Below are 7,146 nucleotides of genomic sequence, written 5' to 3' on the forward strand. Positions count from 1 at the left end.
TGGCGTGGCGGGGTCAGAGCGTTCATGATACACACAGGAAGCGTCAAGCGCTAGAAGAGTAGAGTAGAAGAGAACAAGAGTAGACCAGACTGGCACTCGCACTGTGACGCTACGCTCCGTGAATAGACGCTTCCAGTGTGATGCGTCTTATTACTTACATGATATTGTTCACGACGCTCCTCAATGCCACACTCCGCTCCGCCTTCAGTGTGTTTGTACCCTTGATGTCCCTTCACATTCATACTGTAACTCTCATTTCATTTAGTTTTTCTTAAAGCTTCGACTTATGATTATTAATTCCAATATGATTTATTATTCATAAATTTAATTAATTAATTCAAGTATTTACATTATTTACTATTTTTTTCAATTATAAAAGAGAAGCTTTTATTATGAAACAAATACAGCAACTAAAACAAAAATCGGAAACTGATGCACCTATATTGCTGATTTTTCAACTAATATTCAATATTTATGAAATGTAAATGAGCCCCTCATAAATTAGAATTCGTTTTAATCGTTGTTGATTTTCTCATAAATATTATCTTTTTTCCATAGCTAAGTACATCGCCCCGACGGACAGAAGCCGATACATTTAAACAGAAGTGGCAAGCCCTGGGTGAATGGAAGCCCGACGTTTGCGGCCGATATGAGACGAAAAGAAGACAGAAGGAATAAGGAGAAGCCAGTCAAATGATCTCGAGGCTTTTGCCAAGAAAACAAGGAGTTCTGTGGCCAGATTGCACAGGAAGCTAACCTCCAGGCCGGAGTCGACTATGAGTTTCAGGTCAGTTGCTATTATCATTCACAAATTGTAATATCAGAAAATTGTAATATTCGTGCCTACAAGGTGATTTAAATGATTTTATCTCGGCTTTTTCACAATCCTTACACTACATTGACAAGCTCGACATCAAATTCAATATATTTACAATATTTTATTAACCTGACAACGGTCTCATGACCAGACTTTTCTTTGACTACCTATGTATTTGTGTGCGTATTGCCATTATATATGGCCATATGCTATATGCCATACGCTAATAATAATAAAAATCATTCCATAGATGGAAATTATGAGAAATTGCATTTATTCTAATGGTAATTAATTAATGATAATTCTCATTAAACCAAAATCCAATTAAATGCTATAAATCACCCCGGAGGCGTCTGCTACTGCAAATATTGACAACAGGGTTAACAGCTAGATGGAAAGTCGATGAGAGCTACTATCCAAAAATTATTTGCCAGTCTGGGAATCGAACCTGATACCTCCTAATTGCTAGTCAGGAATGCTTACTCTTTCACCAAACTGACAAACACTGGATAGATAGATAGATAGATAGATAGATAGATAGATAGATGATTTATTTGAACAAAGCAAATACATAATAATGCACAAAAGCATTTCACAATGTATTTCATAAGAATAAGTACAATATTAAAAACTTTATTTTACAAAAATCATCATAGACTTGGCAGAAGCTGTCAGTCGAGTTGTTTACTCTATAATACACTTTCAATAACTACCTTATCTGAGTTTTGACCTTCGTCTTGCTAATCAATTTTATTCTTCAATTCTATTCTCAACACAGACCACATTTAGGCGTACGGTATTTTTCACAACTTAGATAACCAAACTATAACAGTATCGCTGCATCGATTCTTATCTCATCACCAGAAATGAAACGTTCTACTTCCAACACTGATTCGTCTAGCCGAAAAAAGTCTCGATTTTATTTAATCTTTCTCAACTACTGTTTATTCCCATCTATCCTGTCATGGTCAATTTGAACACCTCAATACTACACTAATACTATTTCACTAATAGGGATAAATTATTGTCATGTACACTAAGAAAAATTTGTTGATTTAGATAATGTTTCATAGCAAAATAGTATGTTTTACATAAAAAATAATAATTATAATGCAATTTCTTGTTCAAATCAAACATTATCAAGCTGACTTGAGTGGAAGAACATAATTTAATCTAGTCTGACCATTCAACTGACAAGAAAATTAAGTTTCAAGTACCTAAATTAAAAGTAATTTCTTAGTATTTAAAAGAAAACTATGCAATCTTAGCTGTTGAATTTACTCACCAACCATTCCCTATAACGCAGAGCATCCCTAAGATACCCATCAAGGTTGTACCAATACCAATGTCTACCATTCAAATAACTAATTATTGTATCTTCACTCATATATGTGTAACGAAACCACGCCTGTCTTATCGCCCCTAGTACTTTACACTTACCCATGAAGTGGACCAATCTCTCAGGCTCTCTACTGTTACATAAGGAACATATATGCCTATTCTCCTCCCTATCTGGTCTGAAGTTTAGCGGCAGAATGGAAGCTCTAGCTCTAAAAATTATATTTTTATGACACTCCTCTTGTAAGAGTCTTTCAATTACGTGCGATCTCCTAAGTCTACCAGTAAAGAAGAGTACATACTATGATATACTGACTGATCAGCTCGCTCTCTCCATGCAATACAAGTTCTCTGCTTCACTTCTAGCAGCATTTGATTCATGCAATTCAACCATCTGTCCACTTGAATTGTGCTATCAGACCATTCTATGGTTATATCATAGCGCTGACAGAGACTTAGCCAAACCTTATACCAACCGCATTTCCTGACAAAGAATTCATACGTTATTCTACGTGGATATCGACTCTCTGGCATATTGAATACTTTATTAAATATAATTCATATGAATTCTCAAAGTATAGATCCACATCAGCTCCATACCGCACTCTAATAGATCACATAGTCAGGGGTATTCTTGGGAAGGCCAAATAATCTTTTAATGAAATATTTTTGATTTTTTTCTACTCGGTCACTATGCAAGTAGCTCCACACTTGCGCTGCATATGTCACTGTAGACTCACATGCCGCACTAAAAACATGCCACTTGGCTGAAAGGGGAACTGTCTCATTCTGGATTAGGCTTCTCCACATACTATTAATACCATATCTCGCCGCTGTTTTCCTATCATCCCAATGCCTTTTTAGTGACAGGGAGGACGTGAATATTGCCCCCAAATATTTATACTGATTAACAACCTCCACAACCTCATCTCCATAGAATCATTTTTCACTTCTTCTAAGTTTACCACCTTCCGCAAGACAACAATTTTGGATTTTTCCATATTTACAACTAAGTTCCACTTAATGCAATAACTTCTTAATCTATTTATCATTTTTGCAAGAGAATCGGGGTATCGGCTAATATAACGACATCGTCAGCATACATGAGCCCATTTAAATCTAGGTTCCCCACAGATACTCCTCCACCTATATAATCGGAAAGATCATGTATAAATAGGGAGAATAAAATTGGCGAGGCTAAACAGCCTTGTTTTACGCCGCTATTTATTGCAAATTCGGCCGACAATCCTCTACCACTGTTACACCAAATTCTACACTTATTATCGCTATAAATTGAATTGAATTGAAAATGCCTTTATTTACATAATACAACAATAAAACCAAACACTACAAGAGAATGTATATCAGAAATGTAACACAGGGCAAAAGTTTTGACATAGCCCGAAAGATTGTATGCCAGGAGTCGGTATCATGCTATCATAATTATACTGTATACATTTCATTTCCATCTACTAAAAATTTCAAAATAATGCAAAAGTTTACACACATGCAAATGATTAAACACAATAAAAAAAAATCAATTAATCTTTCCAGAAAAAATAACTTACTTGAAACCGAAAAATACATACAAGTGAATAAATATACTGAATAAACCAAGTAATAAATAGTAATAAAACTAGTAATAAATATACTCAATAAACTGAAATATACTATTATTTTAATAATTGAACTCCCTTATTAACTCATTTCTAACAGAAGCTGCCCTTTCCACATACCGCGCTAGCATACTCCAATCTTTTCCATTCAACCATTCTATCATCTCCGAATCTGTTAGTATGTTTATGCTCAGATACATTTTCCGTACCCCCACTAGAACTGGACAAACCCCTAGGAAATGCTTTATGTCCTCTCTCTGTCTCAAATCACACATAGAGCATTGTCATTGTGCCTCTTCCCTCCCACTACCAAAGTTCAAATTTAGCAGCGCGCCACGTGCCTTGAGTATGCAGCCCATCGTCTTTTTACAAAGTTCAGTTTCAGATAGTTTCTTCCTTTTTCCTTGTCCAGTAGGATATATAGGCTATGAAATTGCACAGAAGTTGCTCTTTGTAAGCTAGACATAACATTTTCCTCTTTCATTGTCTCACACAACAATTCGAGCTCTCGTTTCCATTCATTCCTGTCTATCACTCATCCCGCCAACCTACATCCATATTTCTCATCCCAACGTATCCATTCCTTAAACCAAGATGTCCTATTCTCTATTATTTTCTCCGCTTGCTTTCTAGGCAGTCTATTACATACCATATTCAATGCCTTGAACGTATATTCAACATGCATTCAATATTATAGATATCCCAATTAAACCTTTTTTTCAAATATTAGAAGCATGTGTCCCCCCGACTACGATAAATGCTATCTGTAATTTCTCTATCCCCTGCTACCACACCTAGTCCGTACGCACTAAATCACTTACTGTCTATAAGAAAATATCTCATAATTATTATCATTGCTATTGTGCAGTGCTATACTCTCATCCCTTATATATTTCTCGACTTACATAGAACAATAAAATTAAAATATGGCATTAGATGCTAATTTAGGTTCTATTTCGGGTGGGGGGAGATTTTTCCCATATCCCCCCTTGGATACGCCACTGACGGTATTGATTATGTCATTTAACTGTAGTTAAATTTGATAGACGTGCTTGCAACTGGCAGTAGATCAGTTAATGATCTATTCTATTGTTGTTTAGAAGGTTACACTTAATAGAGTTGAAATTTTTATTCAAAATTTCGAATTCAAATTTTCTGTAAGTCATTATACAATATGAATTATAAACCTATCAAATTACATCTATCATTTTCAATATGATAAAAATTAAATTGTCAGACTTATATTGTAAGTGTATATTTATTATGAATTTCCATAATCTTGGATATTCTGAGAGTAATTTGGTCTGTGATTTGTTGATGTCGCGTCAATTTCCATATAAATACATCTATTTGAAATTGATTAAAACATCATCTCTCGGATGCACGTACGTCTATTAAATTCATCTGCGATTAAATTACGTTATCTATCTATCGAGACCAGTGATTGAATTGGACAATGCGATGACATTTAACGCGGTTAAATTTGTTTGTTTTCAATAGATTCTTAAAGACTCTTATCAGAGAATAGGAATTGTCAAAATTTATAACACATACGGTAACACCAAAAGGAGAAGAAAATCACACAAAACTCTCTTTACACACAAACTCTGCCGTGATATAGAACACTCCAACCATCAATAATCTCTTCAACTCCTAAAAAACATGGACATCTTCACAATTTTTCAAATTAGTTTAAGCTTTTTAATAAATTTAAGGCTCATATATGTTGGGTTTTTTCAAAAAGAGCTGTTCTGTGATACAGTGAAGCAGAATCTCCTCAATTTCTTGTATTTATGTGTATAAGCATTTCTAGACATAGCTTTTATTTTATTTTAGTTTAACATGCATAATTACCTTACAGATATAAATAGAGGGAACGGTTAGTATGCCTAGTTCTATAAAGTGATTTCTACAGGACTGTGTAGTTATAATACCTTTAATTGCTCTTATACCCTTTTTTGGAGCTTGAACATACTCCAATCAAAGGCTCTGAAGAAAAGAAATTTTATACAAGCGTTAAGTAATAGAAATTCAAGTACCCATTTAAAAACTTTCAATTCACAATATGTTGCAATAGTAATAAACCAACATTGAATTACAAATAGCCTAATGTTGATGTTAACTGATCTATTATTTTCTTGTGTTTCTAGATCAACGACTGAAAGCTACTAAAAAACCGGAAGACAGGACACCGACTGATGATGGGGATGACACTGATGACGACATCAAAGTCAAGAAACTAAAAAACTTCGAAAAATGACCTGGCACAAGTGGCTGTCAAGAAAGCGATCCACAAGGGTAAGAAAAAAGTGTTCTGAAGTGACACAAAGAAAACTCTGGAAAACACTACGAAAGTAATGAAAAACAACACGAAAACAGCCCTGAAAAAAGTTGTGGTTAACAAGAAAGAAGCGCTGAAAAATGCTACCAAAGAAGTGTTTAACCCAAGCGCTACGAGCGGAGAGAGTCAACTACAAGTCACGAGCACCAAATTCTAAAGGACCGCCATTCTCAGTAGTACACAGATTCACCCTATACTATCAGCATTGATTCAATTTGAAGCATACCTGAGGAATACTGAGTACTGTCAGGTTGAAGTGAATCTCACCGTAGGTAGTGAGAAGTCAGGTGAGGTTTTGGAATTAATTGGAGAGGTAATTATGTGGATTATTATTGTGTTTCTAATAAAACGGTATCCCGCAGTTACAATACGGTTTTTGTTTGCTCTACAATAATTGAGTTGAATTATACGGTTTGGGATGGAATAAAAATTGAATTTTTTTCAGAGATTCCTGCAAGTTTTATCAAAATAATTATTTACTAAAGGAAGTACAGTATTATGAATATACTCACCAATACTTTGAAATATTTGTAGCCTTCACTTCTTCAGATTTGCAATATTCCAAGAACTTGACATTATTACTCATCACTCTTCATAAATTATTGTAGGGTTTTTAATTATTGTAAGCTGCTATTTTAAGAAATATATGACTGTTCAATAAATTGGTTATTGTATTGCCAACATGTGTACTTATTCTATTTCACGTGACTATTTTCACAAGTGAAAATCAGAAATGTAGACTCTACATCACAAAATAAAAACAAGTATCAAACAGGTTCTAAAGGTACAATACCTAATTCTGTTCATGATAATATTTGGCCGACAATTCACATCCAACCCATTCCACCACATTTTCTCTTCTTTTTGCAATAGACAAATGACAAAAACACAGTCAATTACAAACCATCATGAACAAAGGTCACATGATAATATGGTAATTTAGCACCAGAAAATCTAAGTACTATCCCTATAAGCAAAATCAACTTGAATCGAAATCAAAACAAGCTCGTTTTGTCAAACGTGAGGGCTTGATT

At 34.5% G+C, this 7,146-nt stretch overlaps 1 long non-coding RNA gene across 1 annotated transcript; it reads left to right on the forward strand.

The window, feature by feature from the left end:
- Positions 1-540: 540 nt before the first annotated feature.
- Positions 541-6,793, forward strand: LOC120355615. The gene is made up of 2 exons (XR_005573688.1): positions 541-787; positions 5,922-6,793. It is a non-coding gene; the product is annotated as an uncharacterized LOC120355615 (long non-coding RNA).
- The last annotated feature ends 353 nt before the right edge of the window (positions 6,794-7,146 follow it).

This window comes from Nilaparvata lugens, unplaced genomic scaffold (assembly GCF_014356525.2).
Source record: "Nilaparvata lugens isolate BPH unplaced genomic scaffold, ASM1435652v1 scaffold3552, whole genome shotgun sequence".
Classification (NCBI taxonomy): Eukaryota; Metazoa; Arthropoda; class Insecta; order Hemiptera; family Delphacidae; genus Nilaparvata; species Nilaparvata lugens.